This window comes from Hippocampus zosterae, chromosome 1 (assembly GCF_025434085.1).
Source record: "Hippocampus zosterae strain Florida chromosome 1, ASM2543408v3, whole genome shotgun sequence".
NCBI lineage: Eukaryota > Metazoa > Chordata > Actinopteri > Syngnathiformes > Syngnathidae > Hippocampus > Hippocampus zosterae.
Genome location: NC_067451.1, coordinates 42307259 through 42334240, shown reverse-complemented (window position 1 = coordinate 42334240; position 26982 = coordinate 42307259). Strand labels below are relative to the sequence as shown.

Here is a 26982-nt window from a genome sequence, read left to right as displayed (position 1 = left end):
TTCCCATGCAGTCTCAATGGCGGGGTGCGGGCCGGGGAATAGGCCTCTTGGCCGGGGTGAATATGTTGGAGCGCGCCGCGCGTAAATAGAAGCGGCTGGAGGTACCGGGGGCGAAGCCCGCCCCGGCCCGGAGGCCGAGTTAAAAAAAATAATAATCCCCGTTCAGTCTCAATGGCGGGGTGCGGGCCGGCCCGGCGGCGAGTGCGGCGGGCAGCAGGCCTCTTGGACAGGTTGAGAGATAAAAAAACAATAATTCCCGTGCAGTCTCAATGGCGGGGTGCGGGCCGGGGAATAGGCCTCTTGGCCGGGGTGAATATGTTGGAACGCGGCGCGCGTAAATAGAAGCGGCTGGAGGTACCGGGGGCGAAGCCCGCCCCGGCCCGGAGGCCGAGTTAAAAAAAATAATAATCCCCGTTCAGTCTCAATGGCGGGGTGCGGGCCGGCCCGGCGGCGAGTGCGGCGGGCAGCAGGCCTCTTGGACAGGTTGAGAGATAAAAAAATAATAATTCCCGTGCAGTCTCAATGGCGGGGTGCGGGCCGGGGAATAGGCCTCTTGGCCGGGGTGAATAGTGTTGGAACACGGCCCGCGGAAATAGTAGCGGCTGGAGGTACCGGGGGCGATGCCCGCCCCGGCCCGGCGGCCAAGTTAAAAAAATAAATAATCCCGTTCAGTCTCAATGGCAGGGTGCGGGCCGGCCCGGCGGCGATTGCGGCGGGCAGCAGGCCTCTTGGACAGGTTGAGAGATAAAAAAATAATAATTCCCATGCAGTCTCAATGGCGGGGTGCGGGCCGGGGAATAGGCCTCTTGGCCGGGGTGAATAGTGTTAGAACACGGCCCGCGGAAATAGTAGCGGCTGGAGGTAGCGGGGGCGATGCCCGCCCCTGCGGCCAAGTTAAAAAAATAAATAATCCCCGTTCAGTCTCAATGGCGGGGTGCGGGCCGGCCCGGCGGCGATTGCGGCGGGCAGCAGGCTTCTTGGACAGGTTGAGAGATAAAAAAATAATAATTCCCATGCAGTCTCAATGGCGGGGTGCGGGCCGGGGAATAGGCCTCTTGGCCGGGGTGAATATGTTGGAACGCGGCGCGCGTAAATAGAAGCGGCTGGAGGTACCGGGGGCGAAGCCCGCCCCGGCCCGGAGGCCGAGTTAAAAAAAATAATAATCCCCGTTCAGTCTCAATGGCGGCGTGCGGGCCGGCCCGGCGGCGAGTGCGGCGGGCAGCAGGCCTCTTGGACAGGTTGAGAGATAAAAAAATAATAATTCCCGTGCAGTCTCAATGGCGGGGTGCGGGCCGGGGAATAGGCCTCTTGGCCGGGGTGAATAGTGTTGGAACACGGCCCGCGGAAATAGTGGCGGCTGGAGGTACCGGGGGCGATGCCCGCCCCGGCCCGGCGGCCAAGTTAAAAAAATAAATAATCCCGTTCAGTCTCAATGGCAGGGTGCGGGCCGGCCCGGCGGCGATTGCGGCGGGCAGCAGGCCTCTTGGACAGGTTGAGAGATAAAAAAATAATAATTCCCATGCAGTCTCAATGGCGGGGTGCGGGCCGGGGAATAGGCCTCTTGGCCGGGGTGAATATGTTGGAACGCGGCGCGCGTAAATAGAAGCGGCTGGAGGTACCGGGGGCGAAGCCCGCCCCGGCCCGGAGGCCGAGTTAAAAAAAATAATAATCCCCGTTCAATCTCAATGGCGGGGTGCGGGCCGGCCCGGCGGCGAGTGCGGCGGGCAGCAGGCCTCTTGGACAGGTTGAGAGATAAAAAAATAATAATTCCCGTGCAGTCTCAATGGCGGGGTGCGGGCCGGGGAATAGGCCTCTTGGCCGGGGTGAATAGTGTTGGAACACGGCCCGCGGAAATAGTAGCGGCTGGAGGTACCGGGGGCGATGCCCGCCCCGGCCCGGCGGCCAAGTTAAAAAAATAAATAATCCCCGTTCAGTCTCAATGGCAGGGTGCGGGCCGGCCCGGCGGCGATTGCGGCGGGCAGCAGGCCTCTTGGACAGGTTGAGAGATAAAAAAATAATAATTCCCATGCAGTCTCAATGGCGGGGTGCGGGCCGGGGAATAGGCCTCTTGGCCGGGGTGAATAGTGTTGGAACACGGCCCGCGGAAATAGTAGCGGCTGGAGGTACCGGGGGCAATGCCCGCCCCGGCCCGGCGGCCAAGTTAAAAAAATAAATAATCCCCGTTCAGTCTCAATGGCAGGGTGCGGGCCGGCCCGGCGGCGAGTGCGGCGGGCAGCAGGCCTCTTGGACAGGTTGAGAGATAAAAAAATAATAATTCCCGTTCAGTCTCAATGGCAGGGTGCGGGCCGGCCCGGCGGCGATTGCGGCGGGCAGCAGGCCTCTTGGACAGGTTGAGAGATAAAAAAATAATAATTCCCGTTCAGTATCAATGGCAGGGTGCGGGCCGGCCCGGCGGCGATTGCGGCGGGCAGCAGGCCTCTTGGACAGGTTGAGAGATAAAAAAATAATAATTCCCATGCAGTCTCAATGGCGGGGTGCGGGCCGGGGAATAGGCCTCTTGGCCGGGGTGAATATGTTGGAGCGCGCCGCGCGTAAATAGAAGCGGCTGGAGGTACCGGGGGCGAAGCCCGCCCCGGCCCGGAGGCCGAGTTAAAAAAAATAATAATCCCCGTTCAATCTCAATGGCGGGGTGCGGGCCGGCCCGGCGGCGAGTGCGGCGGGCAGCAGGCCTCTTGGACAGGTTGAGAGATAAAAAAATAATAATTCCCGTGCAGTCTCAATGGCGGGGTGCGGGCCGGGGAATAGGCCTCTTGGCCGGGGTGAATAGTGTTGGAACACGGCCCGCGGAAATAGTAGCGGCTGGAGGTACCGGGGGCGATGCCCGCCCCGGCCCGGCGGCCAAGTTAAAAAAATAAATAATCCCCGTTCAGTCTCAATGGCAGGGTGCGGGCCGGCCCGGCGGCGATTGCGGCGGGCAGCAGGCCTCTTGGACAGGTTGAGAGATAAAAAAATAATAATTCCCATGCAGTCTCAATGGCGGGGTGCGGGCCGGGGAATAGGCCTCTTGGCCGGGGTGAATAGTGTTGGAACACGGCCCGCGGAAATAGTAGCGGCTGGAGGTACCGGGGGCAATGCCCGCCCCGGCCCGGCGGCCAAGTTAAAAAAATAAATAATCCCCGTTCAGTCTCAATGGCAGGGTGCGGGCCGGCCCGGCGGCGAGTGCGGCGGGCAGCAGGCCTCTTGGACAGGTTGAGAGATAAAAAAATAATAATTCCCGTTCAGTCTCAATGGCAGGGTGCGGGCCGGCCCGGCGGCGATTGCGGCGGGCAGCAGGCCTCTTGGACAGGTTGAGAGATAAAAAAATAATAATTCCCGTGCAGTCTCAATGGCGGGGTGCGGGCCGGGGAATAGGCCTCTTGGCCGGGGTGAATAGTGTTGGAACACGGCCCGCGGAAATAGTAGCGGCTGGAGGTACCGGGGGCGATGCCCGCCCCGGGCCGGCTGCCAAGTTACAAAAATAAATAATCCCCGTTCAGTCTCAATGGCAGGGTGCGGGCCGGCCCGGCGGCGAGTGCGGCGGGCAGCAGGCCTCTTGGACAGGTTGAGAGATAAAAAAATAATAATTCCCGTTCAGTATCAATGGCAGGGTGCGGGCCGGCCCGGCGGCGATTGCGGCGGGCAGCAGGCCTCTTGGACAGGTTGAGAGATAAAAAAATAATAATTCCCATGCAGTCTCAATGGCGGGGTGCGGGCCGGGGAATAGGCCTCTTGGCCGGGGTGAATATGTTGGAGCGCGCCGCGCGTAAATAGAAGCGGCTGGAGGTACCGGGGGCGAAGCCCGCCCCGGCCCGGAGGCCGAGTTAAAAAAAATAATAATCCCCGTTCAGTCTCAATGGCGGGGTGCGGGCCGGCCCGGCGGCGAGTGCGGCGGGCAGCAGGCCTCTTGGACAGGTTGAGAGATAAAAAAACAATAATTCCCGTGCAGTCTCAATGGCGGGGTGCGGGCCGGGGAATAGGCCTCTTGGCCGGGGTGAATATGTTGGAACGCGGCGCGCGTAAATAGAAGCGGCTGGAGGTACCGGGGGCGAAGCCCGCCCCGGCCCGGAGGCCGAGTTAAAAAAAATAATAATCCCCGTTCAGTCTCAATGGCGGGGTGCGGGCCGGCCCGGCGGCGAGTGCGGCGGGCAGCAGGCCTCTTGGACAGGTTGAGAGATAAAAAAATAATAATTCCCGTGCAGTCTCAATGGCGGGGTGCGGGCCGGGGAATAGGCCTCTTGGCCGGGGTGAATAGTGTTGGAACACGGCCCGCGGAAATAGTAGCGGCTGGAGGTACCGGGGGCGATGCCCGCCCCGGCCCGGCGGCCAAGTTAAAAAAATAAATAATCCCGTTCAGTCTCAATGGCAGGGTGCGGGCCGGCCCGGCGGCGATTGCGGCGGGCAGCAGGCCTCTTGGACAGGTTGAGAGATAAAAAAATAATAATTCCCATGCAGTCTCAATGGCGGGGTGCGGGCCGGGGAATAGGCCTCTTGGCCGGGGTGAATAGTGTTAGAACACGGCCCGCGGAAATAGTAGCGGCTGGAGGTAGCGGGGGCGATGCCCGCCCCTGCGGCCAAGTTAAAAAAATAAATAATCCCCGTTCAGTCTCAATGGCGGGGTGCGGGCCGGCCCGGCGGCGATTGCGGCGGGCAGCAGGCTTCTTGGACAGGTTGAGAGATAAAAAAATAATAATTCCCATGCAGTCTCAATGGCGGGGTGCGGGCCGGGGAATAGGCCTCTTGGCCGGGGTGAATATGTTGGAACGCGGCGCGCGTAAATAGAAGCGGCTGGAGGTACCGGGGGCGAAGCCCGCCCCGGCCCGGAGGCCGAGTTAAAAAAAATAATAATCCCCGTTCAGTCTCAATGGCGGCGTGCGGGCCGGCCCGGCGGCGAGTGCGGCGGGCAGCAGGCCTCTTGGACAGGTTGAGAGATAAAAAAATAATAATTCCCGTGCAGTCTCAATGGCGGGGTGCGGGCCGGGGAATAGGCCTCTTGGCCGGGGTGAATAGTGTTGGAACACGGCCCGCGGAAATAGTGGCGGCTGGAGGTACCGGGGGCGATGCCCGCCCCGGCCCGGCGGCCAAGTTAAAAAAATAAATAATCCCGTTCAGTCTCAATGGCAGGGTGCGGGCCGGCCCGGCGGCGATTGCGGCGGGCAGCAGGCCTCTTGGACAGGTTGAGAGATAAAAAAATAACAATTCCCATGCAGTCTCAATGGCGGGGTGCGGGCCGGGGAATAGGCCTCTTGGCCGGGGTGAATATGTTGGAACGCGGCGCGCGTAAATAGAAGCGGCTGGAGGTACCGGGGGCGAAGCCCGCCCCGGCCCGGAGGCCGAGTTAAAAAAAATAATAATCCCCGTTCAATCTCAATGGCGGGGTGCGGGCCGGCCCGGCGGCGAGTGCGGCGGGCAGCAGGCCTCTTGGACAGGTTGAGAGATAAAAAAATAATAATTCCCGTGCAGTCTCAATGGCGGGGTGCGGGCCGGGGAATAGGCCTCTTGGCCGGGGTGAATAGTGTTGGAACACGGCCCGCGGAAATAGTAGCGGCTGGAGGTACCGGGGGCGATGCCCGCCCCGGCCCGGCGGCCAAGTTAAAAAAATAAATAATCCCCGTTCAGTCTCAATGGCAGGGTGCGGGCCGGCCCGGCGGCGATTGCGGCGGGCAGCAGGCCTCTTGGACAGGTTGAGAGATAAAAAAATAATAATTCCCATGCAGTCTCAATGGCGGGGTGCGGGCCGGGGAATAGGCCTCTTGGCCGGGGTGAATAGTGTTGGAACACGGCCCGCGGAAATAGTAGCGGCTGGAGGTACCGGGGGCAATGCCCGCCCCGGCCCGGCGGCCAAGTTAAAAAAATAAATAATCCCCGTTCAGTCTCAATGGCAGGGTGCGGGCCGGCCCGGCGGCGAGTGCGGCGGGCAGCAGGCCTCTTGGACAGGTTGAGAGATAAAAAAATAATAATTCCCGTTCAGTCTCAATGGCAGGGTGCGGGCCGGCCCGGCGGCGATTGCGGCGGGCAGCAGGCCTCTTGGACAGGTTGAGAGATAAAAAAATAATAATTCCCGTTCAGTATCAATGGCAGGGTGCGGGCCGGCCCGGCGGCGATTGCGGCGGGCAGCAGGCCTCTTGGACAGGTTGAGAGATAAAAAAATAATAATTCCCATGCAGTCTCAATGGCGGGGTGCGGGCCGGGGAATAGGCCTCTTGGCCGGGGTGAATATGTTGGAGCGCGCCGCGCGTAAATAGAAGCGGCTGGAGGTACCGGGGGCGAAGCCCGCCCCGGCCCGGAGGCCGAGTTAAAAAAAATAATAATCCCCGTTCAGTCTCAATGGCGGGGTGCGGGCCGGCCCGGCGGCGAGTGCGGCGGGCAGCAGGCCTCTTGGACAGGTTGAGAGATAAAAAAATAATAATTCCCGTGCAGTCTCAATGGCGGGGTGCGGGCCGGGGAATAGGCCTCTTGGCCGGGGTGAATAGTGTTGGAACACGGCCCGCGGAAATAGTAGCGGCTGGAGGTACCGGGGGCGATGCCCGCCCCGGCCCGGCGGCCAAGTTAAAAAAATAAATAATCCCGTTCAGTCTCAAGCAGGGTGCGGGCCGGCCCGGCGGCGATTGCGGCGGGCAGCAGGCCTCTTGGACAGGTTGAGAGATAAAAAAATAATAATTCCCATGCAGTCTCAATGGCGGGGTGTGGGCCGGGGAATAGGCCTCTTGGCCGGGGTGAATATGTTGGAACGCGGCGCGCGTAAATAGAAGCGGCTGGAGGTACCGGGGGCGAAGCCCGCCCCGGCCCGGAGGCCGAGTTAAAAAAAATAATAATCCCCGTTCAGTCTCAATGGCGGGGTGCGGGCCGGCCCGGCGGCGAGTGCGGCGGGCAGCAGGCCTCTTGGACAGGTTGAGAGATAAAAAAAAATAATAATTCCCGTGCAGTCTCAATGGCGGGGTGCGGGCCGGGGATTAGGCCTCTTGGCCGGGGTGAATAGTGTTGGAACACGGCCCGCGGAAATAGTAGCGGCTGGAGGTACCGGGGGCGATGCCCGCCCCGGCCCGGCGGCCAAGTTAAAAAAATAAATAATCCCCGTTCAGTCTCAATGGCAGGGTGCGGGCCGGCCCGGCGGCGAGTGCGGCGGGCAGCAGGCCTCTTGGACAGGTTGAGAGATAAAAAAATAATAATTCCCGTTCAGTCTCAATGGCAGGGTGCGGGCCGGCCCGGCGGCGATTGCGGCGGGCAGCAGGCCTCTTGGACAGGTTGAGAGATAAAAAAATAATAATTCCCATGCAGTCTCAATGGCGGGGTGCGGGCCGGGGAATAGGCCTCTTGGCCGGGGTGAATAGTGTTGGAACACGGCCCGCGGAAATAGTAGCGGCTGGAGGTACCGGGGGCGATGCCCGCCCCGGCCCGGCGGCCAAGTTAAAAAAATAAATAATCCCCGTTCAGTCTCAATGGCAGGGTGCGGGCCGGCCCGGCGGCGATTGCGGCGGGCAGCAGGCCTCTTGGACAGGTTGAGAGATAAAAAAATAATAATTCCCATGCAGTCTCAATGGCGGGGTGCGGGCCGGGGAATAGGCCTCTTGGCCGGGGTGAATAGTGTTGGAACACGGCCCGCGGAAATAGTAGCGGCTGGAGGTACCGGGGGCGATGCCCGCCCCGGCCCGGCGACCAAGTTAAAAAAATAAATAATCCCCGTTCAGTCTCAATGGCAGGGTGCGGGCCGGCCCGGCGGCGAGTGCGGCGGGCAGCAGGCCTCTTGGACAGGTTGAGAGATAAAAAAGTAATAATTCCCATGCAGTCTCAATGGCGGGGTGCGGGCCGGGGAATAGGCCTCTTGGCCGGGGTGAATATGTTGGAACGCGGCGCGCGTAAATAGAAGCGGCTGGAGGTACCGGGGGCGAAGCCCGCCCCGGCCCGGAGGCCGAGTTAAAGAAAATAATAATCCCCGTTCAGTCTCAATGGCGGGGTGCGGGCCGGCCCGGCGGCGAGTGCGGCGGGCAGCAGGCCTCTTGGACAGGTTGAGAGATAAAAAAATAATAATTCCCGTTCAGTCTCAATGGCAGGGTGCGGGCCGGCCCGGCGGCGATTGCGGCGGGCAGCAGGCCTCTTGGACAGGTTGAGAGATAAAAAAATAATAATTCCCATGCAGTCTCAATGGCGGGGTGCGGGCCGGGGAATAGGCCTCTTGGCCGGGGTGAATATGTTGGAACGCGGCGCGCGTAAATAGAAGCGGCTGGAGGTACCGGGGGCGAAGCCCGCCCCGGCCCGGAGGCCGAGTTAAAAAAAATAATAATCCCCGTTCAGTCTCAATGGCGGGGTGCGGGCCGGCCCGGCGGCGAGTGCGGCGGGCAGCAGGCCTCTTGGACAGGTTGAGAGATAAAAAAATAATAATTCCCGTGCAGTCTCAATGGCGGGGTGCGGGCCGGGGAATAGGCCTCTTGGCCGGGGTGAATAGTGTTGGAACACGGCCCGCGGAAATAGTAGCGGCTGGAGGTACCGGGGGCGATGCCCGCCCCGGCCCGGCGGCCAAGTTAAAAAAATAAATAATCCCCGTTCAGTCTCAATGGCAGGGTGCGGGCCGGCCCGGCGGCGATTGCGGCGGGCAGCAGGCCTCTTGGACAGGTTGAGAGATAAAAAAATAATAATTCCCATGCAGTCTCAATGGCGGGGTGCGGGCCGGGGAATAGGCCTCTTGGCCGGGGTGAATAGTGTTGGAACACGGCCCGCGGAAATAGTAGCGGCTGGAGGTACCGGGGGCGATGCCCGCCCCGGCCCGGCGGCCAAGTTAAAAAAATAAATAATCCCCGTTCAGTCTCAATGGCAGGGTGCGGGCCGGCCCGGCGGCGAGTGCGGCGGGCAGCAGGCCTCTTGGACAGGTTGAGAGATAAAAAAATAATAATTCCCATGCAGTCTCAATGGCGGGGTGCGGGCCGGGGAATAGGCCTCTTGGCCGGGGTGAATAGTGTTGGAACACGGCCCGCGGAAATAGTAGCGGCTGGAGGTACCGGGGGCGATGCCCGCCTCGGGCCGGCGGCCAAGTTAAAAAAATAAATAATCCCCGTTCAGTCTCAATGGCAGGGTGCGGGCCGGCCCGGCGGCGATTGCGGCGGGCAGCAGGCCTCTTGGACAGGTTGAGAGATATAAAAATAATAATTCCCATGCAGTCTCAATGGCGGGGTGCGGGGCGGGGAATAGGCCTCTTGGCCGGGGTGAATATGTTGGAACGCGGCGTGCGTAAATAGAAGCGGCTGGAGGTACCGTGGGCGAAGCCCGCCCCGGCCCGGAGGCCGAGTTAAAAAAATAAATAATCCCCGTTCAGTCTCAATGGCAAGGTGCGGGCCGGCCCGGCGGCGAGTGCGGCGGGCAGCAGGCCTCTTGGACAGGTTGAGAGATAAAAAAATAATAATTCCCGTGCAGTCTCAATGGCGGGGTGCGGGCCGGGGAATAGGCCTCTTGGCCGGGGTGAATATGTTGGAACGCGGCGCGCGTAAATAGAAGCGGCTGGAGGTACCGGGGGCGAAGCCCGCCCCGGCCCGGAGGCCGAGTTAAAAAAAATAATAATCCCCGTTCAGTCTCAATGGCGGGGTGCGGGCCGGCCCGGCGGCGAGTGCGGCGGGCAGCAGGCCTCTTGGACAGGTTGAGAGATAAAAAAATAATAATTCCCGTGCAGTCTCAATGGCGGGGTGCGGGCCGGGGAATAGGCCTCTTGGCCGGGGTGAATAGTGTTGGAACACGGCCCGCGGAAATAGTAGCGGCTGGAGGTACCGGGGGCGATGCCCGCCCCGGCCCGGCGGCCAAGTTAAAAAAATAAATAATCCCCGTTCAGTCTCAATGGCAGGGTGCGGGCCGGCCCGGCGGCGATTGCGGCGGGCAGCAGGCCTCTTGGACAGGTTGAGAGATAAAAAAATAATAATTCCCATGCAGTCTCAATGGCGGGGTGCGGGCCGGGGAATAGGCCTCTTGGCCGGGGTGAATAGTGTTGGAACACGGCCCGCGGAAATAGTAGCGGCTGGAGGTACCGGGGGCGATGCCCGCCCCGGCCCGGCGGCCAAGTTAAAAAAATAAATAATCCCCGTTCAGTCTCAATGGCAGGGTGCGGGCCGGCCCGGCGGCGAGTGCGGCGGGCAGCAGGCCTCTTGGACAGGTTGAGAGATAAAAAAATAATAATTCCCGTTCAGTCTCAATGGCAGGGTGCGGGCCGGCCCGGCGGCGATTGCGGCGGGCAGCAGGCCTCTTGGACAGGTTGAGAGATAAAAAAATAATAATTCCCATGCAGTCTCAATGGCGGGGTGCGGGCCGGGGAATAGGCCTCTTGGCCGGGGTGAATATGTTGGAACGCGGCGCGCGTAAATAGAAGCGGCTGGAGGTACCGGGGGCGAAGCCCGCCCCGGCCCGGAGGCCGAGTTAAAGAAAATAATAATCCCCGTTCAGTCTCAATGGCGGGGTGCGGGCCGGCCCGGCGGCGAGTGCGGCGGGCAGCAGGCCTCTTGGACAGGTTGAGAGATAAAAAAATAATAATTCCCGTGCAGTCTCAATGGCGGGGTGCGGGCCGGGGAATAGGCCTCTTGGCCGGGGTGAATAGTGTTGGAACACGGCCCGCGGAAATAGTAGCGGCTGGAGGTACCGGGGGCGATGCCCGCCCCTGCGGCCAAGTTAAAAAAATAAATAATCCCCGTTCAGTCTCAATGGCGGGGTGCGGGCCGGCCCGGCGGCGATTGCGGCGGGCAGCAGGCCTCTTGGACAGGTTGAGAGATAAAAAAATAATAATTCCCATGCAGTCTCAATGGCGGGGTGCGGGCCGGGGAATAGGCCTCTTGGCCGGGGTGAATATGTTGGAACGCGGCGTGCGTAAATAGAAGCGGCTGGAGGTACCGGGGGCGAAGCCCGCCCCGGCCCGGAGGCCGAGTTAAAAAAAATAATAATCCCCGTTCAGTCTCAATGGCGGGGTGCGGGCCGGCCCGGCGGCGAGTGCGGCGGGCAGCAGGCCTCTTGGACAGGTTGAGAGATAAAAAAATAATAATTCCCGTGCAGTCTCAATGGCGGGGTGCGGGCAGGGGAATAGGCCTCTTGGCCGGGGTGAATAGTGTTGGAACACGGCCCGCGGAAATAGTAGCGGCTGGAGGTACCGGGGGCGATGCCCGCCCCGGCCCGGCGGCCAAGTTAAAAAAATAAATAATCCCCGTTCAGTCTCAATGGCAGGGTGCGGGCCGGCCCGGCGGCGATTGCGGCGGGCAGCAGGCCTCTTGGACAGGTTGAGAGATAAAAAAATAATAATTCCCATGCAGTCTCAATGGCGGGGTGCGGGCCGGGGAATAGGCCTCTTGGCCGGGGTGAATAGTGTTGGAACACGGCCCGCGGAAATAGTAGCGGCTGGAGGTACCGGGGGCGATGCCCGCCCCGGCCCGGCGGCCAAGTTAAAAAAATAAATAATCCCCGTTCAGTCTCAATGGCAGGGTGCGGGCCGGCCCGGCGGCGAGTGCGGCGGGCAGCAGGCCTCTTGGACAGGTTGAGAGATAAAAAAATAATAATTCCCGTTCAGTCTCAATGGCAGGGTGCGGGCCGGCCCGGCGGCGATTGCGGCGGGCAGCAGGCCTCTTGGACAGGTTGAGAGATAAAAAAATAATAATTCCCATGCAGTCTCAATGGCGGGGTGCGGGCCGGGGAATAGGCCTCTTGGCCGGGGTGAATATGTTGGAACGCGGCGCGCGTAAATAGAAGCGGCTGGAGGTACCGGGGGCGAAGCCCGCCCCGGCCCGGAGGCCGAGTTAAAAAAAATAATAATCCCCGTTCAGTCTCAATGGCGGGGTGCGGGCCGGCCCGGCGGCGAGTGCGGCGGGCAGCAGGCCTCTTGGACAGGTTGAGAGATAAAAAAATAATAATTCCCGTGCATTCTCAATGGCGGGGTGCGGGCCGGGGAATAGGCCTCTTGGCCGGGGTGAATAGTGTTGGAACACGGCCCGCGGAAATAGTAGCGGCTGGAGGTACCGGGGGCGATGCCCGCCCCGGCCGGCGGCCAAGTTAAAAAAATAAATAATCCCCGTTCAGTCTCAATGGCAGGGTGCGGGCCGGCCCGGCGGCGATTGCGGCGGGCAGCAGGCCTCTTGGACAGGTTGAGAGATAAAAAAATAATAATTCCCATGCAGTCTCAATGGCGGGGTGCGGGCCGGGGAATAGGCCTCTTGGCCGGGGTGAATAGTGTTGGAACACGGCCCGCGGAAATAGTAGCGGCTGGAGGTATCGGGGGCGATGCCCGCCCCGGCCCGGCGGCCAAGTTAAAAAAATAAATAATCCCCGTTCAGTCTCAATGGCAGGGTGCGGGCCGGCCCGGCGGCGATTGCGGCGGGCAGCAGGCCTCTTGGACAGGTTGAGAGATAAAAAAATAATAATTCCCATGCAGTCTCAATGGCGGGGTGCGGGCCGGGGAATAGGCCTCTTGGCCGGGGTGAATAGTGTTGGAACACGGCCCGCGGAAATAGTAGCGGCTGGAGGTACCGGGGGCGATGCCCGCCTCGGGCCGGCGGCCAAGTTAAAAAAATAAATAATCCCCGTTCAGTCTCAATGGCAGGGTGCGGGCCGGCCCGGCGGCGATTGCGGCGGGCAGCAGGCCTCTTGGACAGGTTGAGAGATATAAAAATAATAATTCCCATGCAGTCTCAATGGCGGGGTGCGGGGCGGGGAATAGGCCTCTTGGCCGGGGTGAATATGTTGGAACGCGGCGTGCGTAAATAGAAGCGGCTGGAGGTACCGTGGGCGAAGCCCGCCCCGGCCCGGAGGCCGAGTTAAAAAAATAAATAATCCCCGTTCAGTCTCAATGGCAAGGTGCGGGCCGGCCCGGCGGCGAGTGCGGCGGGCAGCAGGCCTCTTGGACAGGTTGAGAGATAAAAAAATAATAATTCCCGTGCAGTCTCAATGGCGGGGTGCGGGCCGGGGAATAGGCCTCTTGGCCGGGGTGAATAGTGTTGGAACACGGCCCGCGGAAATAGTAGCGGCTGGAGGTACCGGGGGCGATGCCCGCCCCGGCCCGGCGGCCAAGTTAAAAAAAATAAATAATCCCCGTTCAGTCTCAATGGCAGGGTGCGGGCCGGCCCGGCGGCGATTGCGGCGGGCAGCAGGCCTCTTGGACAGGTTGAGAGATAAAAAAATAATAATTCCCATGCAGTCTCAATGGCGGGGTGCGGGCCGGGGAATAGGCCTCTTGGCCGGGGTGAATATGTTGGAACGCGGCGCGCGTAAATAGAAGCGGCTGGAGGTACCGGGGGCGAAGCCCGCCCCGGCCCGGAGGCCGAGTTAAAAAAAATAATAATCCCCGTTCAGTCTCAATGGCGGGGTGCGGGCCGGCCCGGCGGCGAGTGCGGCGGGCAGCAGGCCTCTTGGACAGGTTGAGAGATAAAAAAATAATAATTCCCGTGCAGTCTCAATGGCGGGGTGCGGGCCGGGGAATAGGCCTCTTGGCCGGGGTGAATAGTGTTGGAACACGGCCCGCGGAAATAGTAGCGGCTGGAGGTACCGGGGGCGATGCCCGCCCCGGCCCGGCGGCCAAGTTAAAAAAAATAAATAATCCCCGTTCAGTCTCAATGGCAGGGTGCGGGCCGGCCCGGCGGCGATTGCGGCGGGGAGCAGGCCTCTTGGACAGGTTGAGAGATAAAAAAATAATAATTCCCATGCAGTCTCAATGGCGGGGTGCGGGCCGGGGAATAGGCCTCTTGGCCGGGGTGAATAGTGTTGGAACACGGCCCGCGGAAATAGTAGCGGCTGGAGGTACCGGGGGCGATGCCCGCCCCGGGCCGGCGGCCAAGTTAAAAAAATAAATAATCCCCTTTTCAGTCTCAATGGCAGGGTGCGGGCCGGCCCGGCGGCGATTGCGGGGGGCAGCAGGCCTCTTGGACAGGTTGAGAGATAAAAAAATAATAATTCCCGTGCAGTCTCAATGGCGGGGTGCGGGCCGGGGAATAGGCCTCTTGGCCGGGGTGAATAGTGTTGGAACACGGCCCGCGGAAATAGTAGCGGCTGGAGGTACCGGGGGCGATGCCCGCCCCGGCCCGGCGGCCGAGTTAAAAAAATAAATAATCCCCGTTCAGTCTCAATGGCAGGGTGCGGGATGGCCCGGCGGCGATTGCGGCGGGCAGCAGGCCTCTTGGACAGGTTGAGAGATAAAAAAATAATAATTCCCATGCAGTCTCAATGGCGGGGTGCGGGCCGGGGAATAGGCCTCTTGGCCGGGGTGAATAGTGTTGGAACACGGCCCGCGGAAATAGTAGCGGCTGGAGGTACCGGGGGCGATGCCCGCCCCGGCCCGGCGGCCAAGTTAAAAAAATAAATAATCCCCGTTCAGTCTCAATGGCAGGGTGCGGGCCGGCCCGGCGGCGATTGCGGCGGGCAGCAGGCCTCTTGGACAGGTTGAGAGATAAAAAAATAATAATTCCCATGCAGTCTCAATGGCGGGGTGCGGGCCGGGGAATAGGCCTCTTGGCCGGGGTGAATAGTGTTGGAACACGGCCCGCGGAAATAGTAGCGGCTGGAGGTACCGGGGGCGATGCCCGCCCCGGGCCGGCGGCCAAGTTAAAAAAATAAATAATCCCCGTTCAGTCTCAATGGCAGGGTGCGGGCCGGCCCGGCGGCGATTGCGGCGGGCAGCAGGCCTCTTGGACAGGTTGAGAGATAAAAAAATAATAATTCCCGTGCAGTCTCAATGGCGGGGTGCGGGCCGGGGAATAGGCCTCTTGGCCGGGGTGAATAGTGTTGGAACACGGCCCGCGGAAATAGTAGCGGCTGGAGGTACCGGGGGCGATGCCCGCCCCGGCCCGGCGGCCAAGTTAAAAAAATAAATAATCCCCGTTCAGTCTCAATGGCAGGGTGCGGGCCGGCCCGGCGGCGATTGCGGCGGGCAGCAGGCCTCTTGGACAGGTTGAGAGATAAAAAAAATAATAATTCCCATGCAGTCTCAATGGCGGGGTGCGGGCCGAGGAATAGGCTTCTTGGCCGGGGTGAATAGTGTTGGAACACGGCCCGCGGAAATAGTAGCGGCTGGAGGTACCGGGGGCGATGCCCGCCCCGGGCCGGCGGCCAAGTTAAAAAAATAAATAATCCCCGTTCAGTCTCAATGGCAGGGTGCGGGCCGGCCCGGCGGCGAGTGCGGCGGGCAGCAGGCCTCTTGGACAGGTTGAGAGATAAAAAAATAATAATTCCCGTGCAGTCTCAATGGCGGGATGCGGGCCGGGGAATAGGCCTCTTGGCCGGGGTGAATAGTGTTGGAACACGGCCAGCGGAAATAGTAGCGGCTGGAGGTACCGGGGGCGATGCCCGCCACGGCCCGGCGGCCAAGTTAAAAAAATAAATAATCCCCGTTCAGTCTCAATGGCAGGGTGCGGGCCGGCCCGGCGGCGATTGCGGCGGGCAGCAGGCCTCTTGGACAGGTTGAGAGATAAAAAAATAATAATTCCCATGCAGTCTCAATGGCGGGGTGCGGGCCGGGGAATAGGCCTCTTGGCCGGGGTGAATATGTTGGAACGCGGCGCGCGTAAATAGAAGCGGCTGGAGGTACCGGGGGCGAAGCCCGCCCCGGCCCGGAGGCCGAGTTAAAAAAAATAATAATCCCCGTTCAGTCTCAATGGCGGGGTGCGGGCCGGCCCGGCGGCGAGTGCGGCGGGCAGCAGGCCTCTTGGACAGGTTGAGAGATAAAAAAAATAATAATTCCCGTGCAGTCTCAATGGCGGGGTGCGGGCCGGGGAATAGGCCTCTTGGCCGGGGTGAATAGTGTTGGAACACGGCCCGCGGAAATAGTAGCGGCTGGAGGTACCGGGGGCGATGCCCGCCCCGGCCCGGCGGCCAAGTTAAAAAAATAAATAATCCCCGTTCAGTCTCAATGGCAGGGTGCGGGCCGGCCCGGCGGCGATTGCGGCGTGCAGCAGGCCTCTTGGACAGGTTGAGAGATAAAAAAATAATAATTCCCATGCAGTCTCAATGGCGGGGTGCGGGCCGGGGAATAGGCCTCTTGGCCGGGGTGAATAGTGTTGGAACACGGCCCGCGGAAATAGTAGCGGCTGGAGGTACCGGGGGCGATGCCCGCCCCGGCCCGGCGGCCAAGTTAAAAAAATAAAATATCCCCGTTCAGTCTCAATGGCAGGGTGCGGGCCGGCCCGGCGGCGATTGCGGCGGGCAGCAGGCCTCTTGGACAGGTTGAGAGATAAAAAAATAATAATTCCCATGCAGTCTCAATGGCGGGGTGCGGGCCGGGGAATAGGCCTCTTGGCCGGGGTGAATAGTGTTGGAACACGGCCCGCGGAAATAGTAGCGGCTGGAGGTACCGGGGGCGATGCCCGCCCCGGGCCGGCGGCCAAGTTAAAAAAATAAATAATCCCCGTTCAGTCTCAATGGCAGGGTGCGGGCCGGCCCGGCGGCGATTGCGGCGGGCAGCAGGCCTCTTGGACAGGTTGAGAGATAAAAAAATAATAATTCCCGTGCAGTCTCAATGGCGGGGTGCGGGCCGGGGAATAGGCCTCTTGGCCGGGGTGAATAGTGTTGGAACACGGCCCGAGGAAATAGTAGCGGCTGGAGGTACCGGGGGCGATGCCCGCCACGGCCCGGCGGCCAAGTTAAAAAAAAAATAATCCCCGTTCAGTCTCAATGGCAGGGTGCGGGCCGGCCCGGCGGCGATTGCGGCGGGCAGCAGGCCTCTTGGACAGGTTGAGAGATAAAAAAATAATAATTCCCATGCAGTCTCAATGGCGGGGTGCGGGCCGGGGAATAGGCCTCTTGGCCGGGGTGAATATGTTGGAACGCGGCGCGCGTAAATAGAAGCGGCTGGAGGTACCGGCGGCGAAGCCCGCCCCGGCCCGGAGGCCGAGATAAAAAAAATAATAATCCCCGTTCAGTCTCAATGGCGGGGTGCGGGCCGGCCCGGCGGCGAGTGCGGCGGGCAGCTGGCCTCTTGGACAGGTTGAGAGATAAAAAAATAATAATTCCCGTGCAGTCTCAATGGCGGGGTGCGGGCCGGGGAATAGGCCTCTTGGCCGGGGTGAATAGTGTTGGAACACGGCCCGCGGAAATAGTAGCGGCTGGAGGTACCGGGGGCGATGCCCGCCACGGCCCGGCGGCCAAGTTAAAAAAATAAATAATCCCCGTTCAGTCTCAATGGCAGGGTGCGGGCCGGCCCGGCGGCGATTGCGGCGGGCAGCAGGCCTCTTGGACAGGTTGAGAGATAAAAAAATAATAATTCCCATGCAGTCTCAATGGCGGGGTGCGGGCCGGGGAATAGGCCTCTTGGCCGGGGTGAATATGTTAGAACGCGGCGCGCGTAAATAGAAGCGGCTGGAGGTACCGGGGGCGAAGCCCGCCCCGGCCCGGAGGCCGAGTTAAAAAAAATAATAATCCCCGTTCAGTCTCAATGGCGGGGTGCGGGCCGGCCCGGCGGCGAGTGCGGCGGGCAGCAGGCCTCTTGGACAGGTTGAGAGATAAAAAAATAATAATTCCCGTGCAGTCTCAATGGCGGGGTGCGGGCCGGGGAATAGGCCTCTTGGCCGGGGTGAATAGTGTTGGAACACGGCCCGCGGAAATAGTAGCGGCTGGAGGTACCGGGGGCGATGCCCGCCCCGGCCCGGCGGCCAAGTTAAAAAAATAAATAATCCCCGTTCAGTCTCAATGGCAGGGTGCGGGCCGGCCCGGCGGCGATTGCGGCGGGCAGCAGGCCTCTTGGACAGGTTGAGAGATAAAAAAAATAATAATTCCCATGCAGTCTCAATGGCGGGGTGCGGGCCGGGGAATAGGCCTCTTGGCCGGGGTGAATAGTGTTGGAACACGGCCCGCGGAAATAGTAGCGGCTGGAGGTACCGGGGGCGATGCCCGCCCCGGGCCGGCGGCCAAGTTAAAAAAATAAATAATCCCCGTTCAGTCTCAATGGCAGGGTGCGGGCCGGCCCGGCGGCGAGTGCGGCGGGCAGCAGGCCTCTTGGACAGGTTGAGAGATAAAAAAATAATAATTGCCGTGCAGTCTCAATGGCGGGGTGCGGGCCGGGGAATAGGCCTCTTGGCCGGGGTGAATAGTGTTGGAACACGGCCCGAGGAAATAGTAGCGGCTGGAGGTACCGGGGGCGATGCCCGCCACGGCCCGGCGGCCAAGTTAAAAAAATAAATAATCCCCGTTCAGTCTCAATGGCAGGGTGCGGGCCGGCCCGGCGGCGATTGCGGCGGGCAGCAGGCCTCTTGGACAGGTTGAGAGATAAAAAAATAATAATTCCCATGCAGTCTCAATGGCGGGGTGCGGGCCGGGGAATAGGCCTCTTGGCCGGGGTGAATATGTTGGAACGCGGCGCGCGTAAATAGAAGCGGCTGGAGGTACCGGGGGCGAAGCCCGCCCCGGCCCGGAGGCCGAGTTAAAAAAAATAATAATCCCCGTTCAGTCTCAATGGCGGGGTGCGGGCCGGCCCGGCGGCGAGTGCGGCGGGCAGCAGGCCTCTTGGACAGGTTGAGAGATAAAAAAATAATAATTCCCGTGCAGTCTCAATGGCGGGGTGCGGGCCGGGGAATAGGCCTCTTGGCCGGGGTGAATAGTGTTGGAACACGGCCCTCGGAAATAGTAGCGGCTGGAGGTACCGGGGGCGATGCCCGCCCCGGCCCGGCGGCCAAGTTAAAAAAATAAATAATCCCCGTTCAGTCTCAATGGCAGGGTGCGGGCCGGCCCGGCGGCGATTGCGGCGGGCAGCAGGCCTCTTGGACAGGTTGAGAGATAAAAAAATAATAATTCCCATGCAGTCTCAATGGCGGGGTGCGGGCCGGGGAATAGGCCTCTTGGCCGGGGTGAATAGTGTTGGAACACGCCCCGCGGAAATAGTAGCGGCTGGAGGTACCGGGGGCGATGCCCGCCCCGGGCCGGCGGCCAAGTTAAAAAAATAAATAATCCCCGTTCAGTCTCAATGGCAGGGTGCGGGCCGGCCCGGCGGCGATTGCGGCGGGCAGCAGGCCTCTTGGACAGGTTGAGAGATAAAAAAATAATAATTCCCGTGCAGTCTCAATGGCGGGGTGCGGGCCGGGGAATAGGCCTCTTGGCCGGGGTGAATAGTGTTGGAACACGGCCCGCGGAAATAGTAGCGGCTGGAGGTACCGGGGGCGATGCCCGCCCCGGCCCGGCGGCCAAGTTAAAAAAATAAATAATCCCCGTTCAGTCTCAATGGCAGGGTGCGGGCCGGCCCGGCGGCGATTGCGGCGGGCAGCAGGCCTCTTGGACAGGTTGAGAGATAAAAAAAATAATAATTCCCATGCAGTCTCAATGGCGGGGTGCGGGCCGGGGAATAGGCCTCTTGGCCGGGGTGAATAGTGTTGGAACACGGCCCGCGGAAATAGTAGCGGCTGGAGGTACCGGGGGCGATGCCCGCCCCGGGCCGGCGGCCAAGTTAAAAAAATAAATAATCCCCGTTCAGTCTCAATGGCAGGGTGCGGGCCGGCCCGGCGGCGAGTGCGGCGGGCAGCAGGCCTCTTGGACAGGTTGAGAGATAAAAAAATAATAATTCCCGTGCAGTCTCAATGGCGGGGTGCGGGCCGGGGAATAGGCCTCTTGGCCGGGGTGAATAGTGTTGGAACACGGCCCGAGGAAATAGTAGCGGCTGGAGGTACCGGGGGCGATGCCCGCCACGGCCCGGCGGCCAAGTTAAAAAAATAAATAATCCCCGTTCAGTCTCAATGGCAGGGTGCGGGCCGGCCCGGCGGCGATTGCGGCGGGCAGCAGGCCTCTTGGACAGGTTGAGAGATAAAAAAATAATAATTCCCATGCAGTCTCAATGGCGGGGTGCGGGCCGGGGAATAGGCCTCTTGGCCGGGGTGAATATGTTGGAACGCGGCGCGCGTAAATAGAAGCGGCTGGAGGTACCGGGGGCGAAGCCCGCCCCGGCCCGGAGGCCGAGTTAAAAAAAATAATAATCCCCGTTCAGTCTCAATGGCGGGGTGCGGGCCGGCCCGGCGGCGAGTGCGGCGGGCAGCAGGCCTCTTGGGCAGGTTGAGAGATAAAAAAATAATAATTCCCGTGCAGTCTCAATGGCGGGGTGCGGGCCGGGGAATAGGCCTCTTGGCCGGGGTGAATAGTGTTGGAACACGGCCCGCGGAAATAGTAGCGGCTGGAGGTACCGGGGGCGATGCCCGCCCCGGCCCGGCGGCCAAGTTAAAAAAATAAATAATCCCCTTTTCAGTCTCAATGGTAGGGTGCGGGCCGGCCCGGCGGCGATTGCGGCGGGCAGCAGGCCTCTTGGACAGGTTGAGAGATAAAAAAATAATAATTCCCATGCAGTCTCAATGGCGGGGTGCGGGCCGGGGAATAGGCCTCTTGGCCGGGGTGAATAGTGTTGGAACACGGCCCGCGGAAATAGTAGCGGCTGGAGGTACCGGGGGCGATGTCCGCCCCGGCCCGGCGGCCAAGTTAAAAAAATAAATAATCCCCGTTCAGTCTCAATGGCAGGGTGCGGGCCGGCCCGGCGGCGATTGCGGCGGGCAGCAGGCCTCTTGGACAGGTTGAGAGATAAAAAAATAATAATTCCCGTGCAGTCTCAATGGCGGGGTGCGGGCCGGGGAATAGGCCTCTTGGCCGGGGTGAATAGTGTTGGAACACGGCCCGCGGAAATAGTAGCGGCTGGAGGTACCGGGGGCGATGCCCGCCCCGGGCCGGCGGCCAAGTTAAAAAAATAAATAATCCCCGTTCAGTCTCAATGGCAGGGTGCGGGCCGGCCCGGCGGCGAGTGCGGCGGGCAGCAGGCCTCTTGGACAGGTTGAGAGATAAAAAAATAATAATTCCCGTGCAGTCTCAATGGCGGGGTGCGGGCCGGGGAATAGGCCTCTTGGCCGGTGTGAATAGTGTTGGAACACGGCCCGCGGAAATAGTAGCGGCTGGAGGTACCGGGGGCGATGCCCGCCCCGGCCCGGCGGCCAAGTTAAAAAAATAAATAATCCCGTTCAGTCTCAATGGCAGGGTGCGGGCCGCCCCGGCGGCGATTGCGGCGGGCAGCAGGCCTCTTGGACAGGTTGAGAGATAAAAAAATAATAATTCCCATGCAGTCTCAATGGCGGGGTGCGGGCCGGGGAATAGGCCTCTTGGCCGGGGTGAATAGTGTTGGAACACGGCCCGCGGAAATAGTAGCGGCTGGAGGTACCGGGGGCGATGCCCGCCCCGGGCCGGCGGCCAAGTTAAAAAAATAAATAATCCCCGTTCAGTCTCAATGGCAGGGTGGGGGCCGGCCCGGCGGCGATTGCGGCGGGCAGCAGGCCTCTTGGACAGGTTGAGAGATAAAAAAATAATAATTCCCATGCAGTCTCAATGGCGGGGTGCGGGTCGGGGAATAGGCCTCTTGGCCGGGGTGAATAGTGTTGGAACACGGCCCGCGGAAATAGTAGCGGCTGGAGGTACCGGGGGCGATGCCCGCCCCGGGCCGGCGGCCAAGTTAAAAAAATTAATAATCCCCGTTCAGTCTCAATGGCAGGGTGCGGGCCGGCCCGGCGGCGAGTGCGGCGGGCAGCTGGCCTCTTGGACAGGTTGAGAGATAAAAAAATAATAATTCCCGTGCAGTCTCAATGGCGGGGTGCGGGCCGGGGAATAGGCCTCTTGGCCGTGGTGAATAGTGTTGGAACACGGCCCGCGGAAATAGTAGCGGCTGGAGGTACCGGGGGCGATGCCCGCCCCGGCCCGGCGGCCAAGTTAAAAAAAATAAATAATCCCCGTTCAGTCTCAATGGCAGGGTGCGGGCCGGCCCGGCGGCGATTGCGGCGGGCAGCAGTTCTCTTGGACAGGTTGAGAGATAAAAAAATAATAATTCCCATGCAGTCTCAATGGCGGGGTGCGGGCCGGCCCGGCGGCGAGTGCGGCGGGCAGCAGGCCTCTTGGACAGGTTGAGAGATAAAAAAATAATAATTCCCGTGCAGTCTCAATGGCGGGGTGCGGGCCGGCCCGGCGGACGAGTGTGGCCGGGGAAGAGGCCTCTTGGCCGGGGTGAATATGTTGGAACGCGGCGCGCGTAAATAGAAGCGGCTGGAGGTACCGGGGGCGAAGCCCGCCCCGGCCCGGAGGCCGAGTTAAAAAAAATAATAATCCCCGTTCAGTCCCAATGGCGGGGTGCGGGCCGGCCCGGCGGCGAGTGCGGCGGGCAGCAGGCCTCTTGGACAGGTTGAGAGATAAAAAAATAATAATTCCCGTTCAGTCTCAATGGCAGGGTGCGGGCCGGCCCGGCGGCGATTGCGGCGGGCAGCAGGCCTCTTGGACAGGTTGAGAGATAAAAAAATAATAATTCCCATGCAGTCTCAATGGCGGGGTGCGGGCCGGGGAATAGGCCTCTTGGCCGGGGTGAATAGTGTTGGAACACGGCCCGCGGAAATAGTAGCGGCTGGAGGTACCGGGGGCGATGCCCGCCCCGGGCCGGCGGCCAAGTTAAAAAAATAAATAATCCCCGTTCAGTCTCAATGGCAGGGTGCGGGCCGGCCCGGCGGCGATTGCGGCGGGCAGCAGGCCTCTTGGACAGGTTGAGAGATAAAAAAATAATAATTCCCATGCAGTCTCAATGGCGGGGTGCGGGCCGGCCCGGCGGACGAGTGTGGCCGGGGAAGAGGCCTATTGGCCGGGGTGAATATGTTGGAACGCGGCGAGCGTAAATAGTAGCGGCTGGAGGTACCGGGGGCGATGCCCGCCCCGGCCCGGCGGCCAAGTTAAAAAAATAAATAATCCCCGTTCAGTCTCAATGGCGGGGTGCGGGCCGGCCCGGCGGCGATTGCGGCGGGCAGCAGGCCTCTTGGACAGGTTGAGAGATAAAAAAATAATAATTCCCGTGCAGTCTCAATGGCGGGGTGCGGGCCTGCCCGGCGGCGAGTGCGGCGGGCAGCAGGCCTCTTGGACAGGTTGAGAAATAAAAAAATAATAATTCCCGTGCAGTCTCAATGGCGGGGTGCGGGCCGGGGAATAGGCCTCTTGGCCGGGGTGAATAGTGTTGGAACGCGGCCCGCGGAAATAGTAGCGGCTGGAGGTACCGGGGGCGATGCCCGCCCCGGCCCGGCGGCCAAGTTAAAAAAATAAATAATCCCCGTTCAGTCTCAAATGCAGGGTGCGGGCTGGCCCGGTGGCCGAGTGTGGCTGGGGAAGAGGCCTCTTGGCCGGGGTTAATAGTGTTGGAACGCGGCCCGCGGAAATAGTAGCGACTGGAGGTACCGGGGGCGATGCCCGCCCCGGCCCGGCGGCCGAGTTAAAAAAATAATAATCCCCGTTCAGTCTCAATGGCGGGGTGCGGGCCGGCCCGGCGGCGATTGCGGCGGGCAGCAGGTCACGTTGATTTGACAGATCAACGTCTCTTTGGAATAAAATTAATGTCCAACAGAGGGAGCCGTCTGCACTGGGATCGGTCATGATAGCACTTGGACATGAAGCAGCTTGGGATTTCCGCCTGCTGGATGCCTTTGCACCTCCACTGGAAAAGCCCACTTTTGCAACAAACATCAAATACCGCATCTGCGTGCTCGCAGAGGACCGTATGCGAGCCTGACAGGCTGCGCGCTCCAACCACCACGGGAGCGGGCCCCTCCTTCGTGCTCTCGGGAGGAGGTCATTAAATGAAAAAAAAAATCACCCCACTACTCCATCCCCGACCCGCAAGTGCCTTGTCTGCTATAAAGGGGACAATTTTCACGTTTTCCCTCGCTTACGGCCATAATACCCTGAGAACGCCCGATCTCGTCCGATCTCGGAAGCTAAGCAGGGTCGGGCCTGGTTAGTACTTGGATGGGAGACCGCCTGGGAATACCAGGTGCTGTAAGCTTTTGCACCCACCTCCAATTCTCAACACGATTCACTGCTCTTTCCAAAAATTTTGGCATTCATTCGTCATTCAACTTTCACTTATCCTGTGGTTTGAAATCGTTTCCTTCACGTTGATTTGACAGATCAACGTCTCTTTGGAATAAAATTAATGTCCAAAAGAGGGAGCCGTCTGCACGGGGATCGGTCATGATAGCACTTGGACATGAAACAGCTTGGGATTTCCGCCTGCTGGATGCCTTTGCACCTCCACTGGAAAAGCCCACTTTTGCAACAAACATCAAATACCGCATCTGCGCGCTCGCAGAGGACCGTATGCGAGCCTGACAGGCTGCGCGCTCAAACCACCACGGGAGCGGGCCCCTCCTTTGTGCACTCTGGAGGAGGTTTATTAAATGAAAAAAAATCACCCCACTACTCCACCCCTGACCCAGAAGTGCCCTGTCTGCTATAAAGAGGACAATTTTCGCGTTTTCCCTCGCTTACGGCCATACTACCCTGAGAACGCCCGATCTCGTCCGATCTCGGAAGCTAAGCAGGGTTGGGCCTGGTTAGTACTTGGATTGGAGACCGCCTGGGAATACCAGGTGCTGTAAGCTTTTGCACCCACCTCCAATTCTCAACACGATTCACTGCTCTTTCCAAAAATTTTGGCTTTCATTAGTCATTCAACTTTCACTTATCCTGATGTTTGAAATCGTTTCCTTCACGTTGATTTGACAGATCAACGTCTCTTTGGAATAAAATTAATGTCCAACAGAGGGAGCCGTCTGCACGGGGTCGGTCATGATAGCACTTGGACATGAAACAGCTTGGGATTTCCGCCTGCTGGATGCCTTTGCACCTCCACTGGAAAAGCCCACTTTTGCAACAAACATCAAATACTGCATCTGCGTGCTCGCAGAGGACCGTATGCGAGCCTGACAGGCTGCGCGCTCAAACCACCACGGGAGCGGGCCCCTCCTTTGTGCACTCCGGAGGAGGTTTATTAAATGAAAAAAAAATCACCCCACTCCTCCATCCCCGACCCGCAAGTGCCTTGTCTGCTATAAAGGGGACAATTTTCACGTTTTCCCTCGCTTACGGCCATACTACCCTGAGAACGCCCGATCTCGTCCGATCTTGGAAGCTAAGCAGGGTCGGGCCTGGTTAGTACTTGGATGGGAGACCGCCTGGGAATACCAGGTGCTGTAAGCTTTTGCACCCACCTCCAATTCACAACACGATTCACTGCTCTTTCCAAAAATTTTGGCATTCATTCGTCATTCAACTTTCACTTATCCTGTGGTTTGAAATCGTTTCCTTCACGTTGATTTGACAGATCAACGTCTCTTTGGAATAAAATTAATGTCCAACAGAGGGAGCCGTCTGCACGGGGATCGGTAATGATAGCACTTGGACATGAAGCAGCTTGGGATTTCCGCCTGCTGGATGCTTTTGCACCTCCACTGGAAAAGCCAACTTTTGCAACAGACATCAAGTACAGCCTCTGCGTGTTCGCAGAGGACCGTATGCGAGCCTGACAGGCTGCGCGCTCAAACCACCACGGGAGCGGGCCCCTCCTTTGTGCACTCCGGAGGAGGTTTATTAAATGAAAAAAAATCACCCCACTACTCCACCCCCGACCCAGAAGTGCCCTGTCTGCTATAAAGAGGACAATTTTCGCATTTTCCCTCGCTTACGGCCATACTACCCTGAGAACGCCCGATCTCGTCCGATCTCGGAAGCTAAGCAGGGTCGGGCTTGTTAGTACTTGGATGGGAGACCGCCTGGGAATACCAGGTGCTGTAAGCTTTTGCACCCACCTCCAATTCTCAACACGATTCACTGCTCTTTCCAAAAATTTTGGCATTCATTCGTCATTCAACTTTCACTTATCCTGTGGTTTGAAATCGTTTCCTTCACATTGATTTGACAGATCAACGTCTCTTTGGAATAAAATTAATGTCCAACAGAGGGAGCCGTCTGCACGGGAATCGGTAATGATAGCACTTGGACATGAAACAGCTTGGGATTTCCGCCTGCTGGATGCCTTTGCATCTCCACTGGAAAAGCCCACTTTTGCAACAGACATCAAGTACAGCCTCTGCGCGCTCGCAGAGGACCGTATGCGAGCCTGACAGGCTGCGCGCTCCAACCACCACGGGAGCGGGCCCCTCCTTCGTGCTCTCGGGAGGAGGTCATTAAATGAAAAAAAAAATCACCCCACTACTCCATCCCCGACCCGCAAGTGCCTTGTCTGCTATAAAGGGGACAATTTTCACGTTTTCCCTCGCTTACGGCCATACTACCCTGAGAATGCCCGATCTCGTCCGATCTCGGAAGCTAAGCAGCGTCGGGCCTGGTTAGTACTTGGATGGGAGACCGCCTGGGAATACCAGGTGCTGTAAGCTTTTGCACCCACCTCCAATTCTCAACACGATTCACTGCTCTTTCCAAAAATTTTGGCTTTCATTCGTCATTCAACTTTCACTTATCCTGTGGTTTGAAATCGTTTCCTTCACGTTGATTTGACAGATCAACGTCTCTTCGGAATAAAATTAATGTCCAACAGAGGGAGCCGTCTGCACGGGGTCGGTCATGATAGCACTTGGACATGAAACAGCTTGGGATTTCCGCCTGCTGGATGCCTTTGCACCTCCACTGGAAAAGCCCACGTTTGCAACAAACATCAAATACCGCATCTGCGTGCTTGCAGAGGACCGTATGCGAGCCTGACAGGCTGCGCGCTCAAACCACCACGGGAGCGGGCCCCTCCTTCGTGCTCTCGGGAGGAGGTCATTAAATGAAAAAAAAATCACCCCACTACTCCATCCCCGACCCGCAAGTGCCTTGTCTGCTATAAAGGGGACAATTTTCACGTTTTCCCTCGCTTACGGCCATACTACCCTGAGAACGCCCGATCTCGTCCGATCTCGGAAGCTAAGCAGGGTCGGGCCTGGTTAGTACTTGGATGGGAGACCGCCTGGGAATACCAGGTGCTGTAAGCTTTTGCACCCACCTCCAATTCTCAACACGATTCACTGCTCTTTCCAAAAATGTTGGCATTCATTCGTCATTCAACTTTCACTTATCCTGTGGTTTGAAATCGTTTCCTTCACGTTGATTTGACAGATCAACATCTCTTTGGAATAAAATTAATGTCCAACAGAGGGAGCCGTCTGCACGGGGATCGGTCATGATAGCACTTGGACATGAAGCAGCTTGGGATTTCCGCCTGCTGGATGC

At 59.4% G+C, this 26982-nt stretch overlaps 6 non-coding genes across 6 annotated transcripts; all 6 read left to right on the top strand.

Moving 5' to 3' along the window:
• The first annotated feature begins 23636 nt into the window (after positions 1 to 23636).
• Positions 23637 to 23755, top strand: LOC127614597 (5S ribosomal RNA). The gene has a single exon (XR_007966635.1). It is a non-coding gene; the product is annotated as a 5S ribosomal RNA (ribosomal RNA).
• A 479-nt stretch (positions 23756 to 24234) lies between these two features.
• Positions 24235 to 24353, top strand: LOC127614527 (5S ribosomal RNA). The gene has a single exon (XR_007966574.1). It is a non-coding gene; the product is annotated as a 5S ribosomal RNA (ribosomal RNA).
• A 479-nt stretch (positions 24354 to 24832) lies between these two features.
• On the top strand, positions 24833 to 24951 carry LOC127613757 (5S ribosomal RNA). The gene has a single exon (XR_007966309.1). It is a non-coding gene; the product is annotated as a 5S ribosomal RNA (ribosomal RNA).
• Positions 24952 to 25430: 479 nt separating this feature from the next.
• LOC127615240 (5S ribosomal RNA) lies at positions 25431 to 25548 on the top strand. The gene has a single exon (XR_007966856.1). It is a non-coding gene; the product is annotated as a 5S ribosomal RNA (ribosomal RNA).
• Positions 25549 to 26028: 480 nt separating this feature from the next.
• LOC127615049 (5S ribosomal RNA) lies at positions 26029 to 26147 on the top strand. The gene has a single exon (XR_007966795.1). It is a non-coding gene; the product is annotated as a 5S ribosomal RNA (ribosomal RNA).
• Positions 26148 to 26625: 478 nt separating this feature from the next.
• Positions 26626 to 26744, top strand: LOC127612557 (5S ribosomal RNA). Its single transcript, XR_007965868.1, has one exon. It is a non-coding gene; the product is annotated as a 5S ribosomal RNA (ribosomal RNA).
• Positions 26745 to 26982: the final 238 nt, after the last annotated feature.